The sequence below is a fragment of the Cibotium barometz genome, chromosome 61, assembly GCF_041138505.1.
Source record: "Cibotium barometz isolate CiBa-2024 chromosome 61, ASM4113850v1, whole genome shotgun sequence".
Taxonomy (NCBI): domain Eukaryota; kingdom Viridiplantae; phylum Streptophyta; class Polypodiopsida; order Cyatheales; family Cibotiaceae; genus Cibotium; species Cibotium barometz.
The window spans coordinates 7257656-7278225 of NC_141106.1; positions in this window are offsets into that span (position 1 = coordinate 7257656).

Here is a 20570-nt window from a genome sequence, read left to right on the forward strand (position 1 = left end):
TCTGATCAAGAAAGGGCCTAAGCCATGGCCGCTGCATTCTGCACGCGCTGCACCCCAAGCTGGCGGGCTGAAGTCTAGAAATGCACGAGGCACTCTAGAAGGCAGAGGAGGAGGCAGAGGAGGTGGAAGAGGAAGCGAAGGGGGCGGAATGGAAACCGGGGGCGCAGGAAGAGCCAGAGGAGCAGGGGGTGGGCCATCAACCTGCATGGCAGCCAGCTGGGAAGCCCGAGGCGAAGGTAACAGAGGGGAGGACTGAAGACCTGTCACTGCAGGTGGAGTCTGCTGACCGTGATCTTGAGAAAACTGAGTGCCCTGAACTGAAGAGAGAGCCAGTGAAAGAGGTCTAGCCGGAGGGATTAGCTGAGTAGGCGAAATTGGAGGAACATGCCGCTCCCTCTGCTGGAAACTATGACGGCGCTGAACGGGCCTCCACTCGTCGACTGGAGTAGGAGCAGAAAGGGGTGGTGGACGACTCGATGAAGGAACATCTGGCTGCATAGGAGTCTTCCCCTTGTGCTCCGGCTGGGCAGTGGCAGGACGCTGCTGACGAGGCGACGGGAGAGTGGGACACTGCCTAGCCAGGTGCCCCATCTCATGGCACCGAAGACACTGACCAGGTCGGCCAGTGACGAGGAGGCGCTGAGTAAAACGACAAGATCCTCTGCCTGTAAATAACAAGAATAGAGTCCGGAATGGCAGAAGAAGCAAAAAGCTGCACACGAGGAGGACCTGCTGATAAACGGACAGAACCTGGAACAACAATCCCCAAGTCAGAGGCTAAGGCAATGACAGAGGCTAAGGCAATGACAAAGTCCTCCTGTACGAACTGACGGGGCAACGAAGGCAGAACCTGGAACAACAATCCCCAAGTCAGAGGCTAAGGCAATGACAAAGTCCTCCTGTACGAACTGACGGGGCAACGAAGGCAGAGAGAGCGTGAGCGGAAAGCGTGGAGCAATCTGTCTGGCCTCGAACTCGTCCTCAGTGAAGGAAGGGTACCAAGGCAAGATATACAAAGCACGCCCCCCAGCGAGGATAGGGACCACTGCGCAAATAGCAGCCACTGACGGAGAGTAAGGCCATGAAGATCCCGCGTCCGAGATAGGAGACCTCCAGCACACGACCCTGGTGGGTACCCATAGCAGACTGCAAATGATCACGCAAGGCAGCACGGGTGATGGAGCGACCTGTGATGCATCCAACAACTGCTCGTTCCCTGAAAATACGGCTCGAGGAGTCCGCTCCATCCATAACTCGGTCAGGAATCACAAACTGGCGAAGAGGTGGTGGGGGAGTCTCCTAGTGGAAACTCGGAACCGGCGAAGATGCCATGCCAGCAGGGGATCCACAGAAACGAGCTTGAGCCTCACTCTCTCTCTCTCTCTCTCTCTCTCTCTCTCTCTCTCTCTCTCTCTCTCACCGAATCCTCTCTCTCATTATCTCACCCCTTTATATCTCTTTCCCCCCATACATCCTCTTTGTCTCACTCTATCTGTCTCTTCTCACATTCAATGCTTCATATTAAATTGTAAAACAGGCGCTCTAAGGAGAGTATGGTGTTTGCATAGGCATTTGATAAGACGAGGATGGTGGAGAGAGAGAGAGGGAGAGAGAGAGAGAGAGAGAGAGAGAGAGATGGGGAGAGAGAGGAAGAGGAGAGAGAGAGGAAGAGAAGAGAGAGTGTGAGAGAGGGAGGGACAGAGGGAGGGAGGGATAGAGAGGGAGAGGTAGAGAGAAGAATATTGGAAATAGAGAGAGAGAGAGAGAGAGAGAGAGAGAGAGAGAGAGAGAGAGAGAGAGAGAGGATAAAAGGAAGTTGAGAAAGAGAGAGAGAGAGGAGAGAGGAGAGAAGAGGGAAGAGATAAAGATAGAGAAAGATGAAGAGAGAGAAAGGAGAGAGGAGGGATAAAAAGTAAGAGAGAGAGAGAGAGTACATAAGGGGGAAAGAGAGTACATAAGGGGGAAAGAGAGGAGAAAGGAGATAGATAGAGAGGGAGAGATAGATTGAGGGGCTGGGTAAGCTCTAAGATTGCTCGAGACACACACTCCTTGTCAGAAAAACTCATCCGTTAAGTCTCTCTCATTTATATTCTCTTGCTATAACTATTGCTTACAGAGGGAGGTTGTCATGCACCTGTGGGTGAAGGATAGCAAACATATTCCAGGCCTGCTTGGCAGTTTTACATGAGTAAATATTAGGAATAATGTTGCTTTTCATGGAAAGTGCCACCAATACATGTGCATGTGCATTCTTACCATCCCATGTGGCTTGTTTTGGGAGATGCAAAAGCATCTCCCAAAACATGGAAAGTGCCACCAATACATGTGCATTTGCATTCCTACCATCCCATGTGGCTTGTTTTGGGAGATGCTATATTACATCTGAGCTAGTATCATTATCCAAAGTACCTGTATATTATCCCCTCCTAGAGAGATTGGGCTTGCCTCAATGTCCAAAAAAATATTCCAAGCCCTTTGATAGAGCTAATACATGATGCAAAATACAAGACCACAATGGTTAATTAGAATCGTCAAGCTTACCTTTAGCTAAGGTCACTACTGGCCATTTTAGCCTGCAAACAACAAATATCTGACACAAAATGCAAGTATTCCAATAACTTGCAAAAAGCAATGTCAATGCCCATTGAATGCAATTAAGATGGATGCCTAGTAGGTCCTCGCGATGATGAAGATACCTACAAAAAATGTATAAAAGATGGTAGAATGCTAATTTAGGAATTTTGGCACTTATTCAATGCCATTTGTTTTGAAAAGTGCCAAAAAATACTTTATTTCTATACCCAAATGTGATGAAAAAGCCTTTTGGAGTTTATGATAAAATTTTATAGTTAATATTGATAACGATGGATGTTTTGGCAATGTTTGCATATTACATTCAAATGCACACTATATTATCACTTTCAAAGATTGTATGTTTCTTCGCTCTCAAAGCTTTCACAAATGATATTTGTGCTTATATGTCAAGGCAATTAGAATGGATACCATCTTTCACTCCTAGAAAGCTAAGGTTGTGCTACAAAAGACAAGTCATTTTGGAACTAATACCTTAAGTATCTTGTTCTAATTAAGGAAAATTTGTGTGAAGTCTTGAGGTTCAATGTTAAGTTTGAGCCCGAATCTCTTGATGCTAAGACTTGGGTGAAGAATGAACTTATGTTTGAGCCTCAATGTCTAGACGCCAAGTCCTAATAAGCAAGACTCAAACTTAAGTTTGAGCCTCAATTTTGTGAGACTAAGACCCAGGAAAGGCTTTAACTTAAGTTTGAGCCTTTATGTTTGAACCTCAATCTATTAAGGCAAATTCCCAAACGAGGCACTAGCCCCAATATCTTGAGGCGAATTTGTAGGCAAGGCTCAAACTTAAGTTTGAGCCTCAATCTCTAGAGGCTATTACCTAAGTGAGGCCAAGTCCCAAGGGAGGCTCAAACTTAAGTTTGAGCCTTAATATCTTGAGGCTATGCAACCACGGCTCAAGCTTAAGTTTAAGACTCAAACTCAAAATGCTAAGTCCCAAGCCAACAATTTAAGCTCAAGCCTCCATCACTTGATGGTAAGTCCAAACCAAGGCTCAAAATGAAGTTCAAGCCTATATAACTGATAGTGATGAACAAAATGTTGCTTATTAGGAATACTTCAAGGAGGAGATTTATACATAACACTATAGTGAGATGAAGACCAAGATAGTGTTATCTCCCTCACAAAACTGATGCACTAAAGAGAGAGGGAATACTTTTCCTCATTGGCTCCTTCACCACGTTCTACACTGACTGGGGCTTCACAAAGTCCCTTTCAAGGTACCTCTATGTGGATTGATGTGTGTGTTTTGAGGGAGAGAGAGAGAGAGAGACCTTTGTTATTAGTATTATACAATTTGGCATGACTAATTCCAATAGGGTGATAATGTGAATGCAGACTGGAATCAACAATGGCAATGCAAGGAGGGGAAGACAAAGGACTACTGCAACTATTGGTAGATATCATGGCAAAGTCTTGCGAGAGGGAGCGGTCCATGTTTCTAACTATTTGACCTACCCCTTGCAAGTAGGGACCCTGGTTTGTAATTATTTCTCCTCACATTTACTACAAGAAAAATTCCTTATCATCTCACTAATCCCCTGTGTGTGCTTGAGAAAGAGAGAGAGAGAGAGAGAGAGAGAGAGAGAGAGAGTAAGTGTGTGAGAGAGAGAGAGGGCGATGAAGATCTGCGTGTGTGTCCTCTCAAGTGCCAAAAGCTACAAGATATGTGCTAGGTGTGGATACATGGCACATATGCTCGATTATGTGTGCACATAGCTGCATTAAACAAGGAGTATTGTGTGTGCAGCTATATTAGGTGGAGCTATGTTTTGTGTGCATAGTTAGGAGATATGTATCAAATACATTTAGGAGCTATGCATATCAAAAAAAACTTGGAGATGAAATTGGGTGTATTAGACAAATCTAGGAGTTGTGTGTATTAGGAAAAGGTTGGCATTGATTACCACCATGAGCATTCACATTCAAAACTGATGACTACTTGATGACGAGTTTGAATCTAATGATGCACATTTTCAAAGTGAGCTCCTTAAGAGAAGTAAGTTTTTTGAATCGAACCTTTCAAACTCAAGTTTGAGTTAGTTTTTTGAAATTGCAAACCTTTCAGACTTTCACAATCGATAATCCCTATAAAAGTTTTCGTCTTGTCAAGATCTTGGGTCAAGAAAATGGTTAGTCTTTTCTTTTTAAATATTCCTTTTGAGCTAGGCTTTTTAAACAAGGGCTCTAAGTTCAAGTGAACAAGGGTTTAAAACATCTCTTGACCAAGGAAAACTCCAAAATATTCATGCTCTAGAAACTCTAAAATTTTAAAGTTTAGATACTCAAAGCTGCAATTTCCAAGCCAAATGAAAAGGTGCCAAAGTTATGATCTTTTCCCAAAAATTTTAAATTGGTCTTGTAGATTGTATAAATCTAACAAAGCAAAAGTAGATTGTAGTTTAAATTGGTCTTGTAGATAAGGATGCAAAAGTTCATGACAATAATGATGATTCTAACAAAGCTGTTATTAATGATGAGCTCAAAGATACGATGTTGTTTTGACATGAAGAAGTGCTAATGATGACCCTATCTGCACACAAAATGTATGATGTTTTTGCAGTGTGTATAAACCCTAAGATCGAACAAAGATAATTCAAATTGACACTCCCCTAAGATCTAGTGGGCCAAATTCCTTAATCAAGTCATTGTACTCCTCCGGCTTGATCTCCACCTATCCCTCAGCCCGCGGCAAGTTAAACACTTCTGCAACATATAGAGGGTCGATTGTTTTTTCTCACATGAGAGTAGCATGATGGCATTTTATTTTTGGAGTTTCTCCAACTACTTTGCACTATGAAATTGTGCTAGAGCTCCTCCCAAACAAGGAAGCTCCAGGAGTTGCTTGTCCCATCCTCTAAAGCCATTCATCATACTTATATTTCTCCTTGTATAGGGTGTACACGAGATACTCAAATTCCACCATCCTGTAAGATACAAGATAGCTAGGATCTAGAGATATAAGTTAAGGATGACAATAGAGTTTAGTACAGAGCGTGCTGAAAGAACATCGTAGTAGAGAATTTTTGCACAATAGGGACATGCAAATTAGGCCTTCGAGATAAAGTGATACGATTTCTAGCCGTTGTCATGGCACACACCTCCCTTAGTTACGACTAATATCTCCATGACTCTCTCATTCTTTTTAAAATTTGTCCATGAGTGCTTCTTCTAATCCATACGAAGGGAGTAAGCCGTGTTGCATTTTTGTCAGCTACTCTAAATGCCATAATGCTGAGTGCAGCTTCATATCCCAGTTGGTTTTGTTTTCATTTACCATCTTGATCACAATTCCTTTCAAGATTTTTTTGGTGTATTATGCCTGCCTATTTTCTATGTGGATAGTAGACTATTGATTTCTTATGTATGATCATAATATGTTGCTCTGTCAGCTTCTTGATCAATTCATGGAGGAAGTGGCTCCCTTGATTCACTTACTATCTCTATTAGACACCTGAATCTTATCATGATAGTTATGTAAAGAAACTTTGCTCTACTGACGTGCCTTATAGTCTTTAAGATCCTTGGCTTCTACCCATTTCATGTAGTAATCTATAGACAACAAAATGTATCCGTTTCCTATTCTCTAGCCTACTAGCTTGAATGGGCCTACAAATTCTAGCCCCTATTTCTAGAATGGTTCTAGTGGTAGTATTGGGGTGTGAGGCATTCTGTCTAGATCCCTTGGCTGGCCTAGCCTTTGGCACATTGCACTCCTTTCCAAACTTGTGTGCATCTTTCAATTCCGTCCAGCACCATAATCCTTCTTGGTATACTTTTTGCCCCGTGACTTCTCTAGAAAAGTATCCTCCACTTATTCCTTGATGTGCTTCTACCAGCACAACCTATTGTTCATGCTCAAGGATGCATCTTAGGATCTAGTCAATTCCCATCTTGTAAAGTTAACCTAATTACCATAAATGACTTGCTCCTCCAGAGAGTCTACGTTTTCCTCTAGACATTGGATATATACTCCAAAAAAGACAAGTTAGAGGGGAACTGTAGCATCTCATCATACCAACTGGGTTTTTCTCTATATATGATAAAGAGTTGAACATCTCAGAAGTCATCTTTCACCCCTTCTAGATTTTCTCTTGATGCCAGTGTAGACAGGAAATATGCTAATGCGTGCTTATTTCCTAAGGTGTGCTTGGTAGTGAACTAAAACTCTTGTAACAACATCCATCTGATGTTTTCCTAAGGTGTGCTTGGTAGTGAACTAAAACTCTTGTAACAACATCCATCTGACTAATTTTCCTACCAGGTCTAGTTTGTCTACCATGTGTAAGAGTGTTTTGGGATCCACATGAAATTTAAACACATTGCCAAATAAATAGAAAATGAATTTCCTGATTGAGTAGATCATCCCCAACAATTTCTTTTCTCTAATGGAGTAGTTCATTTTTAGCTTGGATAGCCTTCTGCTTGCATATTAAATTCGTCAGAATCACCCCTCTTGCAACTCCTTCATCAAAAAACTTCTAATGGTAAAATCAGAAGCATTAACGAATACATGGAGTACTAGATCAAAATTCAGATGTTGAAGAATTCATACCGTAATATATCTGCTTCAAATTCTAGAATGCCTCCTGGTAGTAAATCCCGACTAGACATATTCTTTATCTTTCACGATTAGAATATACAGGGGTATTGCCACATTTTCCAGGAACCTCATGAATCAACTATGTCATTTGATCAATCAAGGAATCTAGCAAGTTCTTTGGTGTTCTTGGGGAGTTGTAGTTTTACAATAATCTCAACCTTATTCGGATCCACTACTAGTACTTCTAGAGATATTATGTGCCCCAATAAAGATCCACTTGTGATAGTAAAGATACATGTGGCTGATTGAGGTGCTCAATTTGGCTTTTCTAAACTTCTCTAAGCACATCATGAGATGCTTTATGTGGTCTTCTTTCTTTTCAAACACACTCAAATCATCCACAAAGACCCTCTCATGAAGGTGGTTAAATATTGCATAGAATATTTCTTGTACCATTCTTTGGAACGTGGGTGGAGCATTCTTCAGCCCAAAAGTCATCACATTGGTGGTTGGCGAAAGCCCCCCATTCTATCATAATAAAAGATGTTTTCTCCTTGTCCTCCAGAGCAATCCACACCTATTTGTACCCAATGAGCCCATCCAAAAAGGAGTTCATGCTAGACTACCACATCTAGTAGAAACTGAATGGTGGAGGCACTCAGTTTGTGGTAGTCTATATAGACTCTCAGATTCCCTTCCTTCTTTGGGACAATGATTATGGGTGATAGTCATTCTGCTCTATCTACTGGATAGATGAACCCCACTCTTAAGCGCTTATCAATCGCTTCTTTGACCTGCTGAACGTAGTTAGGGTTCATTCTATACCTACTCTACCTGATAGGAATTGCATCCTCCTTTAGGTTGTTCTTGGGGGTATGTTCATGAGGGATTCATAGGAGTGCAATGGACAGTGCATGGATACTGAAGGGAGCTGAAATAGAGAAATGTGATACCGCCCACAGAAAATCCAAATCTGCACAAAGCGAATGTCAACTACATCATCCATATAAGACATCCAGAAGGGATTTTACACTTGCAAGAACAACTGAGTCAAGAACCACTTAGAAACCAAGAAGGAGATCACCAATATCTTCAAATTAGGAGGTTGTGGGAAGAATATCTCTCAAGTACCTAAAGTTAAAGGACAAGAGTGAGGAGTATCCAAATGCTCACATCTTTGCCTTAGAGACCACATTCTTGGCCACTCAAGATTTTTTGACCGCAAGATAGTGTACTTTATGACAACTTTAGGTGGCAAGGCCACTAGTCTAGTATGCACAATATGGTATAGAGTAGTTCTTGACATTCGAATAATTGAAGAAAGCTTTCATGAAAAGATTATGGAGAGACAAGGCCGTCACAGAAGTATTGAAAAAGCTGTAGAGGCTAACTTAGAAGAAGAGGCCAATAAAGGATTATCCAGCATAATTTTGAGCACTCCTAATGCATCTGGATTAGCCCAACAGACATGCTCCAGACACTCAGTTAGTGGCATTATTAGAGGACTAAGAGAAAAGCTCTAGATGGCAGTGGCTTCATAATATTTGGATACCCTCACCTTTGAACAAGTGGTGGCAGGTGCAATCAGAGTTGGGGAGATCTTGAAGCAAACAAGCAAAGACCCCAAGAAGAAAAAGATGGATAAAAGAAAGGAAGAGGAAGAAAATATTGAGTCAGATTCTGGAGAATCTCAAAATTAGATTCCAATCAGGATTTGGATGTCGAAGAGCAAAAGCCCCGTAAAAGAAGAAAGGCATGAAGCAGGTAGTGGTGGATGTTCAAGAAGAATTGAAGTCTGTCCTAGCCAGGTGCACAAAGTGTAACGATAAGGGTTATAGGAAGAAAGTGTGCCAATAGAAAAGCACGTAGCAGCCATGTGCTATCTGTGGAAGAGCAACCACACCACTAACATGTGTTTTTACAACACTCAAAAATAGAATCTAAGAGTGGTGGAAAGGAAGTAGAATTAGCCGCAACAAGTCCAAGCTGTCAAGCCAAGTCACCCACACGGCCTCAAAACAACACACCATATGAAAGAGGAGATGGAAGATTTGGGTAGAGGGGAGTTGGGCTGATATGCTTCTACTACAATGCCCCAAGGCATTGTAGTAGAAGCATATTACAATGCCATCAAGAGGAATTGTAAGAGGCAAGGCCATAAAGGGAGGCACACTCAGCAATAATTGATGCATGAGTGAATATGGTAAAAGTGGACCAGTGGGAAACAAAAAAATAACAAGAAAAGCCAACAGTGGTGATGGCTATGACAAGATTGCAAAGGACTTGTTAAGATGGGGAAGATAAGAATTCCAAGCCGGAACAAAAGGTGAAGCCAGAATAGTGCACAAGAGTTGCAGAGAGTCCGAGAGCAAATCAACTAGTTGGTACAAAGTGTGCACAAGGGATGGTTGAGAAAATGCTCGAAAGCCTACTCTTGTGGGAAAACATGTGGGAGAGCATGCTGATCTGGATCTAGACAGGATAAGCATGGTAAAGAAGAGGTCTCAAATGGGCCACCTTTTATACAAAAATTCTAGAACTCCCAAAAGTTCCCATGTGGGATTATTGTCAAGCCCTCTCCCACATTCATCTACAACTTGGAACTCTTTTCAAGAGCCCTAAGTGTCTTTTTTGTTGCATCCTTGTATTGATCTTTATTCGTCATGCAACACTCCCCCCTTCCTATTTTGTGCACGTCCTCGAGCGCGGTAGTAGCAAGAGCTACAACAAAAAAAACAATGGATACATTAAAGTCTTTTATACAAAAGAAAAGAAAAGAAAAACCAGCAATGATAATTTCACACGTGAGCATACAAGTGCAAGGCTGATTAAAGTTTTAATGAGTACTAAAATAGGTGAGTAAAGACTAGTCAAAGTGAGACTTAAGTGGTAGATAGTGCTATGCAAAGGCAAGTGTGCTTTGTACACCGCCGGTTATGACCGCAGTCTCAATGTCCTACAAGTATGTAAGTTATTCCTAAGTGGCAAACCTACTCCTAAATATGAGCAAAGGTGATTGGAACTCTTTTTTTTTTCTTTTTCTTTTTTCTTTGATGTGTGTGTAGAAGGTGATAAAGATTAAGGTTCCATCCCAAAGAGACCCAAGCAATGGCCAAGAGACCTCCGCCAAGAGAATCTAAAGACCGCTAAGTATCTCAAGGGCGACAAACCCTTTTTCTTTCTTTTATGACATAAGGAGTATCCCTTGAAGATGAGGGCATCGGTCTCGAGGGCCCATAGTGTACCCTAGAGTCCTACCAACATCTATCAAGGCGATAGATTCCTCAAAGGTCTTTTTCTGAAGCTTTTAGACATCAGTGTTCACCCCATAGAAACCAAGGCATCGGCCCCAAGGTGCTGAGACAACCCCAGGTCCTACCAAGCGTTTCTCATGGCTGTAGACACGTCATGTCTCAATTTACTTTGTACATATTTTTTTTTAAGGGTATATTTTTTTTTTATAAATTATTATTACTCCTAGCACCTAGCTCATATCTAAGAGGTAGCTCATATCTAAGAGGTAGCTACCACTAGGGATAACTAATATACCTTGAGAGCATAAGAACTTGGCATATTCCCTTGGTATATATCCTACACTGTCTTTAGATAGAAATATCTTTTACTAAGTCTTCTAAGACTCTAGAATTCACTCACCATATTTTAAGAACTAATCAAAAACTTAAAGCAGCCAACATTGTGTGAACATGCAAACCATATATTCGAAAGATAAGAGCACATAAAGAAATAAAGATTAAGATTTGAATACACCTGTTGTAGTGCCATGTTGATGTTGTTCGTTTGCATTGATGAATTGCTGATTTTGTGCAGATTGCTCCTCCTTGATCTTTGTAGGCGTAGCATGTCTCCCCCCTTCCTAATTTGTGTGCATGATAGGTGGACTATTGGGGCGTGTTTGATGCTCTTGTTTTTTACGGAGATCTCTGCAAAATTTCTATTAACAAACAAGAAAAGAAAAGAAAAGAATAAAATTTGCCATTGGTGCCAAACACCGAATATAGCCGAGAGGAAAAACCCAGTGGGATAAAAGTGCCCTGGCTTGTCGATCTTATTATGGAGTCACTGAACTTACCTTTGCACTGGTGGTGGATCCGTGTCCTCGTCTGCTGGAAAGATGGTATCAATTTCCTCAGGATGCAGAGACAACCCCTCACAAAAACCGGCCGCTGGAGAAGGTGGTAGAGGAAGGAGTGCTTCCTCACTAAAATATGGCATTGGTTCTATGGGAAGGTTAATCAGACAGTTTCGATTTTGGAACTGCGCAATATAGGTACTCATATTGATCCAATATTGACATGTGGAGGCTTGGGGAAGGAGGGCTTGCAAGATCGGTGGTTGCAAGTCATTTAAGCTTGTATCCCTCCATTGTTGTGCTTGAACCTCCTCAGGTAATCTACGTTGATTTGGTCCTCTCTCTGGTATTCTCACATTAAGAAGATTATGGCGTTTGGGTGTAATTCCCACAATTTGCTTCATTAAGCCCGTGCCATATCGTCTAAAGTAAGAGCGGCATATCCAACAAATATGTGAAGCTTCTTCTAATATGAGCCGTGCACACTCTTGACAATGTGGAAATGGGTGATGCTGTTGATAGAATAACGTGACAAAGTGATGTACACAGCAATTTTCACCTAAGGGAGCATAGAAGTACCTAGAATGTGTTTGAAACGGAGGAGCACTATAACCCCCGCAATGATCTGGTCGAGTACTATCAGGGTCAATGCATGGTGGACATGTATCTCGCCAAATATCCATCAGGAGTTATCTGGACGTAGAACAATGAAATTTGGAACACTCATATCCATCATGACAATTCCAATCAAAAACAAGATTATCTCAAAAAGAACACATCTTCTAAAGGCATAAGGAACTACATTATTCAAACATTGATTTACCAAAGAGCTTTAATTGTAGTGTTAATGCCTTATCTTTAGTTTTTGGTATATCCTTTTTAAGAGGCGGAAACTTTAGCAATTGTCTTGGAATTTGAGCAAGATAAGAGGATTTAGGCATTGAAATGCTAGAATCTATGCTCAAATGAGACTCATTTGGACTTGTCTTAGGTACACAAGTTGATGGTTGAATTGTGTAACAAGGAGAAATCGGGACAACCGGTGTTTCAATACATGTTTTAGGAAGATCAACACAAGTAGTTTTGTAGGTGCTATTACAGCCACCTTTCCTTTCTTGAAGAGTTTGTGTTGATTTCTTTTGCACCCACTGATATGGAAAATCAAGGGTGGCTTTTGGAATCTTTCTGAAACACTCTTTTACCCCTGTCAAAGCAAGGCATTTTGGAAGCCAAATTGCTGTTGCACCCTCATAATAGCCTTGTTCTTTAAGAACATGTTTTGGGACCCATCGAGTAACAATCCGAGGTTTAGGCTTGGAAATGATGTGCTTCTTAGGAGGCTTAGCAACTGGACTAGATGGTACAAGTTTGTACGCATCTTTGGGTAGCCACATTGATAATTCCTTCTTGCCTGGCCTTCTTTGAGCAGCAACTAGAGTAGTTGGAACATGCCAGCCATGGCCCTCACTTGAGTACTCATCAATTATCCACATCATTTGTTTTGGAGCTTCAAGAGCAGATTTTGATTGTGGGTTGGGTAAGGTAGAAACATCACCCCTTTGACACGATAAAGCTCGTGGAGTAGCAGATCCCAAGATGCAATCAGAATCAATTTGCAACTTGTATTGTCTATTCTTCCAATCTAATGAGCAATTGGTAGCACTTAACCACGATCTACCGAGAACAACCTCTACTACTGCCTTGGACTTACGTGCCACATAAAAGGACACTGACATCTGGTGATCCTGAATGGTCATCATAATGACACATTTTCCTTCTATAGGGTTATCTTCTCCTGAGAAGCTTCGTAGGTCCACAGGAATTTGCACAAGTGGTGGTTGACCCAAGGCTATCCAGGTGTCAAACGAGAGAACATTATAATCTGCACCAGAGTCAATTAAGGCAGAGACAAAGTAGGTAGTCTCATGAAGATGAAGGCACACTTGAATATTGAATGGTTCGACATATGGCTCATCAGTAGCCAACTGTATGGCTAACATAGAAGCTTTGCGACGCTCCTTGGCTTTTGCAACTCTAGCTTTAGCCTCCTCTTGAGCCTGACGTTTAAGTAGGTCAAGTGCTTCTTTCCGTGTTTGTGCAGCATGCATCTGTTGAAGCATGGCTTCAGTTAATGGTTCATTGTATTTCTTGAGACGACTTCCATTAATGAAGTTAGGCATTTGCTCACTGTCTAGTGTCTCTAAACGCACTGCACCACTTGGAGTAAGCTCATTAATCACAAACGGTCCTAGGCCACGTTTTTTGGGCTTTCTCTTATGCTTCTTAAGTGTGTACAAGAGCACCAGGTCTCCTTTTTTGAATCGGCCAGTTGTTACATTTCTATCATACCATTGCTTTTGTCTCCTCTTCTCGGCATACATCCCCATTACCGCCAATAAGCGGGTCTCATCAAGCTTTTCCAATTCGTCAACGCGTTGTAAAAGCTCATGACCAATCCAATCCAATTGTTTAGCTACTCGTAGAGTAGGTACAAGAAATTCAATGGGAAGAATTGCATCTAGCCCAAAAGCAAGTTCAAATGGGGTTGTGCCCACAGATGTTTTATAGGCTGTCCTATATGCCCAAAGAACTGAGTGCAACTTTTGCTCCCAATCAGTCCTATGTCCCTCAACAATCTTTGTGAGTGCTCTGCAGAGAATCTTGGTAGTACTCTCGGCTTGTCCATTGGTCTGGGGATGATAGGGTGCAGAACGCTTGTGAATTACCATAAATTCTTGAAGCAAAAATTCTATGACTTCATTTACAAAGTGTACACCTTGATCACTAACGATCTCAATAGGTAAGCCATAGCGTGTAAACACGTACTCATACAAGAACTTGGCTGTGGTTCTGGCATCATTTTTGACTGTTGCCTTTGCCTCTACCCATTTGGTCAAATAGTCGGTTGCGACTATAATATATTCTGCATGTGTGTTACGAGCTGGAGGTTTAATGGGACCGACAAAATCAATACCCCATTTTGCAAAAGCACGTGTGCTTAACATAGGTCGCAATGGCATATTGTCCTTTGTGATGGGAGGTTTGGTCCTTTGACAATCGTCACAACGTTTCACATATTCTTCGGCATCCATTTGTAAGGTTGGCCACCAAAGCCCAGACCACCTAATCAACTTAGCTGTGGTATTGCCAGAAAAGTGTCCACCCCCAACACCTGCATGTGCATGAGTTAAGATTTTCAGATAGTCAGCTTCACATACACACATGCATAAGTTGCCATCCTTGCCCCTCTTGTAGAGTTGGCCCTCTATCAGCATATAGTTTGCCGCTTCAATTTTAATAGCCTGCTTTCGATGTTTAGGAATTGTTTGATCCAAATAACCATGCTGAAGATAGTCCACAATATACTTACTCCAACTTGGTGTAGTTGAAATTTGGAATAATGTGACATTATGAATTGGCTTCTGAATTTTACATGAAGCACAGTTATGAACAAATGTTTCAGCATCTGCATGCATGGTAGGCCACCATTGCCCATCCTGAGAGATACGTCGCACACAAGTAGTAGCTGATGCATGGATTCCATCGATACCTGCATGTGCCCATTCCAAGATCTCCTCATATTGGTCGGGGTTAGGTATAAGCCTCAACACTCCATCATTACCCTGACGATATAATCTCCCTGAGATTAACTTGAATGGTCGCCATAGGTCCACATTAGGACCCGCTAGTTGTATCTGCCCACTTGTCAAAATTTCTAAAATGGATTCAGACCATCTAGGAGCTGTCTCTACAAGGAAAAGTGTTGAATCTAACATATCATCATCCACACCCACAGGAGCTTCTCCAGAGGTGATTCGAGACAAATGATCTGCCCTTAGATGAGTTGTTCCTTTTCGAACTGCAACTTCAAAATCAAACTCAAGAAGAATGATAAACCACCTTACTATCCTTCTAGTTGCACAAGGCTTATTCACCAAATATAGCAACGCTTGATGGTCCACAAAAAATATGAATTTGTTTGCCAAAAGGTAATGGCGAAACTTTTTCACTGCATATATCATGGACAATCCTTCTCTTTCTGTTGTGGTGTAATTCTTCTCAGCATTGTTCAACTGTCGACTAGCATATGAGATTGGGAAATCCTTATTATGTTCACCCGATTGAGCCAAAATACATCCAATTGTAAAGTTGGAAGCATCAATATGGACATGGAAGATTTGGTTCCAATCTGGTGCCCGTAAGATGGGTGTAGTCACTAATGCTTGCTTCAACTTTTCAAAGGATTCCTCACACTCATCAGTCCAATTAAACTTTACAAGAAGAGCATATAATGGTCTGGCTAGGACAGCATACATGTAGATGAATCTACGGTAATAGCCACAATGTCCCATGAATGTTTGTACCCCTTTAGGGTTGATAGGCCGAGGTAATGAGACAATGACATCAATTTTATCCATATCTGTTGAAATCCCATTGCGAGAAACAATATGGCCCAAAATTTTCCCTTGTCTTACCATGAATTTGCACTTGTCAGGATTCAAGCATATACGATAAAGTTGACACTTTTGAAACACAAGTCTGAGGTGTTCTATATGATCATCACGCTCTTGTGAGTGAACACATAAATCATCCATGAAAATCTCAAGAAATTGCCTAAGGTACTCCTTGAATACATGACTCATCAACCGCTGAAAGGTTGCTGGTGCATTTGTTAGACCAAATGGAATAACACGATAGGTAAAGATGCCATCTTCAGTAGCAAAGGCTGTCTTGTGTTGATCCTTTGGATCAATTGACACTTGATTGTACCCGGAGAATCCATCCAAGAAACTATATGCCTTTTTCCCTGCAACTCGTTCCAGAACATGATCCGTGATTGGAAGTGGGTAATGATCACGCACAGTAGCTGCATTTACCTTCTTGAGGTTTACACATACTCGAAGTTTTCCATTTTTCTTGGGCACCACTACAATAGGGGAGACCCATTCAGTGTGTTCAATCTCATAGATAAATTCTGCCTCTAAGAGCTTGTCTATTTCTTCCTTTATCTTCCGTGCAAAATTTTCATTGTAAGTATAAGGACGTTGCTTGGAGGGTTTTGCATCCTCTTGCAATGGAATTGTATGCTGACATATGCTTGGATCAACTCCTTTGAGGTCTTTATAACTCCAAGCAAAAACATCGCGATACTCCTTTATTGTTTGTATTAATAACTTCTCCTCTTCGAAGGACAAGTCTGTGGCAATCCACACATAGCGAGGCTCTTCTCCTGGCTTAGCAATATCAATCTTTTTTGCATCTTCTGGACCATCGTATGAAACCCCTGGCACACTTGGTTTTTGTCGCATGGGCTGTTGAAGAACAATCTTCCGATCTTGAAGAGTATACTGTGTGAAATTGGGAGGAACATTGAGACCTTGTTCTTGTCCACTTGAGTCTTCACTCATTGAAGACCATGCGGTTTTGAGCTCTCCTTTGCTATCTTGCATCGGATTTTTTTGTTCAGCCGTTGTCTTTGCACTTCCCACACTTTCTTCATTTTTTTACAATTTTTGCTAACAGTTGTTAGCTTTTCCCCTGCTTGGAATCCATCTGATCGTCTTATTTGGTCTTTGATACTATCTTGTGCTTGGACATAGTATAGATATCCGTTCTTTCCTGAGAAGTGAGGTGGTGGTCGAGAGTTTTCACTCTTAGACTCCTTTTCTTTCTGTAGTCTCTCACGTTGTTCACGCTCATCAGGTCTACGGATTCTTTTATGGCTCTTACAGCATTTTCGTTTAGGTCGGCTTCGAGGGATCTCTACCTGAACCTCCCTTCCTCTCAAGAGTAGGCGTGCCTTTCCTAACTCTTCCTCAGGGATTGTCACATCATTATTAAAATCAGAGTCCCATCCATCTTCCTTATCAGCATCATTAGCAGATTCGAGTGTTAAGTCCTCCATTGAGAATTCCTCGACATGCATAGCTGTTGTGGATGTATCTCTATAGTATAAATCATCTAGAAGGGCACGTGGTTGTACCATTCGTATAGGAATAATATCATATCCATCTGAGTCACAAAATTGAATTGGCTTCGGTAAAGCACATGTCGATAATGTTGCAAGGACATGACTCCATTCTAATGGATCAATTAAATGCTCAGGGAAGGGTTGTGGAATGTATGCCTCGTCTGATACACTTCGAGATTACCCTTAAGTCTCTCAGTGTTGAAATCCCTACATGAGGCTCCGCACATCCATAGATCTTCTCGTCCATCGGACAATGTAACTCTTGAGCCCTCAGATGAAGTAGAATCAAACTCATCTATTGGAGACCTTGTTACATCACGATATGAGTGATTCCTTAGGTTGACCCTTGTTATGACAGAATCATGTCGTAGATACAAATAATTGTATCCCCAATCTTGAATCATTTGAAATTGTCGCATGAATGGTCTACCCAATATCACTTCATAGTTTGGATGTTTTCCAAAATCCACTACTGCAAAGGTGTGCTCATATTCAATCCCACATGTGGTGACCAATATGTTCTCAAGTAGCCCAAGGGGATGTTCCAAGCTTCCATCTGCTAGCTGCAAGCGCATCCTGGTACTCCTAATAGCTGGTTTGCCCCATTTTTCCCAAATGGACCTTGTCACAATGCCCACTCCTACACCACTATCAAGTATTGCAGTTGAAGCTACTTTTCGCACTTCTAATGGGAGGGTAGCATTTCCCTGATCGTCCTCACAAAATTTTCCTACTTTGTTGATAGGAACTGGCATTACATGCTTTGTCTCAGGGTGTATAGTACACTCATGGTGACCCTTTTGTAGCAATACCTGCTCTGACAAACATGTGGCAATATCATTCCACAACTCAGGTCGAATTTTTATCAAATCAAGCAAAGGTAAGGTACAAGCCACTGGTGCTGACAAAATAGCTTGCACCATACTCATATCTTTCTCCTTTGTCAACCTTTTATGCATGGAGGGTATCCTCAAGGTTTGAGAACAGTTCTCATATTCTCCCAGATATGATGGTAAGGTTTTCATTGTATGCTTACTTCTAGGAGAAACAATTGTTTTAACTTCCTCCTGGATGCTTGGGCGTCTAAAGTTGTTTTCCGTGCCTCTGGTAAAATCCACCTCAGAGAATGGAGGCGAACTAATTGAAGACATGTTCTCATGAACTTTCTCATGAACTGCGGCCCACATCTCATTTGCCATGTCCTCATTAGCATCAATAACTTCATCATTGCATGGGAAGACAAGGCTAGGTGGTGGCAGATTACCTCCTTTCAATTGGGTGTCAATTGGTGCAGACCTTTCGCTATGAGCTTGTGAAATGAGTTCACTTTTCATTTCCCGACTTGATGACACTTCTGGTATGGTTTCTAATGTTGGCTTAAGAGAGGTTGGGCCCCGAGGAATAGGTGGTGGTGGTCCCTCAAGTATTGACTGAGCTTCCCTAATGAGTTGCTGATGTACAGCTAGATTGATCTTCTCCTCACGAGGGTTTGGGTATTCTTGAAGCTTCTTGGGTAGCTCAGATAAAGCTGCAACGTGACTTCTATGAGCATCAATGATGGGCTCTAGAGTCTCATTCACTTTATCCACAAAAACAGAACCCCCAGAACTAACCTCAGTCGTACTAGCCTCATCTTGTTTAGCACTAGGCTCAGGTTGAGGTTGATGTTCCTCATGCACTTCTTGGGATGTAAAAGTTTTATCCCTCATGTTTTGTTTTGAGGCTTCTTGAGAACCAGTGGATGTACTTTTAGTTTGCTTGTTTCGGTTCTTCTTCCTCCTAGTGGTTTTTTTTCTATTGGACTGTAGGGTCTTGTCCACTAGATTTGTCTTTGCATCCCTAGTTCGAGGTGTCTCATCAGTTTGTATTTCGGCGTTTCGTGTCTGTGATCTAGTCATGACTCTAAGTGGCACGACATTCTCATTCTCAGATGAAGGTGGTGATGGAACTGTCCCTACAAGGTTGAGTGAGACCTTTGGTTGAGAGGTGCCTTCCTCATGTGGTTTCAGCAGACAATCTTTTGGGAAGTGTTCTACACAACACCCTAGACAATATCTTTCAATTGGTGAAAACTGTTGTACTGTTGTATTGGACCGAGATGCTTGTCTTGAGCGATGTGGACAATCACGAGCCCAATGGGGTTCTCCGCACTCATAACAGGGGCCCATTGGTTTGGCCTCTACTTTCCTTGGCTGCCATTGACCTGAGGGGCCTGGAGTCCTAGGTTGGTAGCCGCCTAGCAACATTAAAGAGTTTTGTTCCCCTGGTTGAACGTCCCAGTGCTGGGCTTGGGTATGCGGGACTTTCAAAGATATTTTCTTTGGATGAATATGATACATATTCTTCCTCCACATAGCCTGGGTTTACCAATTCTCTACACATATTTGAATTGTCGTAGTCGACAACCCTCACAGGAGCAGTCCCTGGAGCAGGAGGTTGAGCACCAAGAACAGGTCGTGCTCGCTCTTGTGCCATCGGTGGCTTACGTTCAAAATTAGTATACTGTTGATACATTTGTGGAGCCACTCCACCCCTTGGCTGCTCACGTTCCTGTCTCATCTCGCAATGCGAGTGCATTCCTGTGTGGTATGGGTAAAGTTCCAAGCACAGGCTTGGCACCACTTTTTTGTGGGTTGGTTTGTGACTAGAGGAGAAAAGGTGTTACAATCCTCTGTTTTATGGTTACCGCCACATGCTCCACAAAGATGAGGACCTGTAGGAAGTACACTCCTCATTCTCTGCTGCTGTTGTTGTGGCTGCATGGGTGGACGATAGGTCTGTCCCAATCTCCATAGTACTAGGTTAGCTATCTGGTCTGGATTTACTAGCGCGCTAGACCCTGAACTTTGGTCATCTCCCCACTAATCTCTAGGTTTCACCTCTGGGCCAGAACCATCTTGGAATTTGAAGTTATCGGTGAAATCCATAGCATCATGGCAACACTCATTGAAATTTGTATGCTTCTTCGCATAGAGATGTGTATGCAGAGTCGAATTTTTGAGTCCTTTTAAGAAGAGAGAAATTAATCGACTTTGGGCGGGCTTCTCATCTTCTGGGCAACGATTAATGTACTGCTTCATTCTATTTACACAGTCTCTAACACTCTCATTCTCGCCTTGCTTGAAAGAGTAGACGTGTGCTACCGTGTCACGTTGTATTCCCATCAAGGAAAAAGCAGCAATGAATCTCTCTTCCAAAACTCGTAAAGAAGATTTGTCTGAAGCCTCTAATGCCTGAAACCAAGCCAGGGCTTTTCCCTCAAGAGTGAGTCCAAATCCTTCAATTTGAGTATGCTTATCAGCCACTTGCTCAGCTCGAACTACTTGCCTAAATGCTGCTACATGGTCATATGGATCTCCCGACCCTTCATA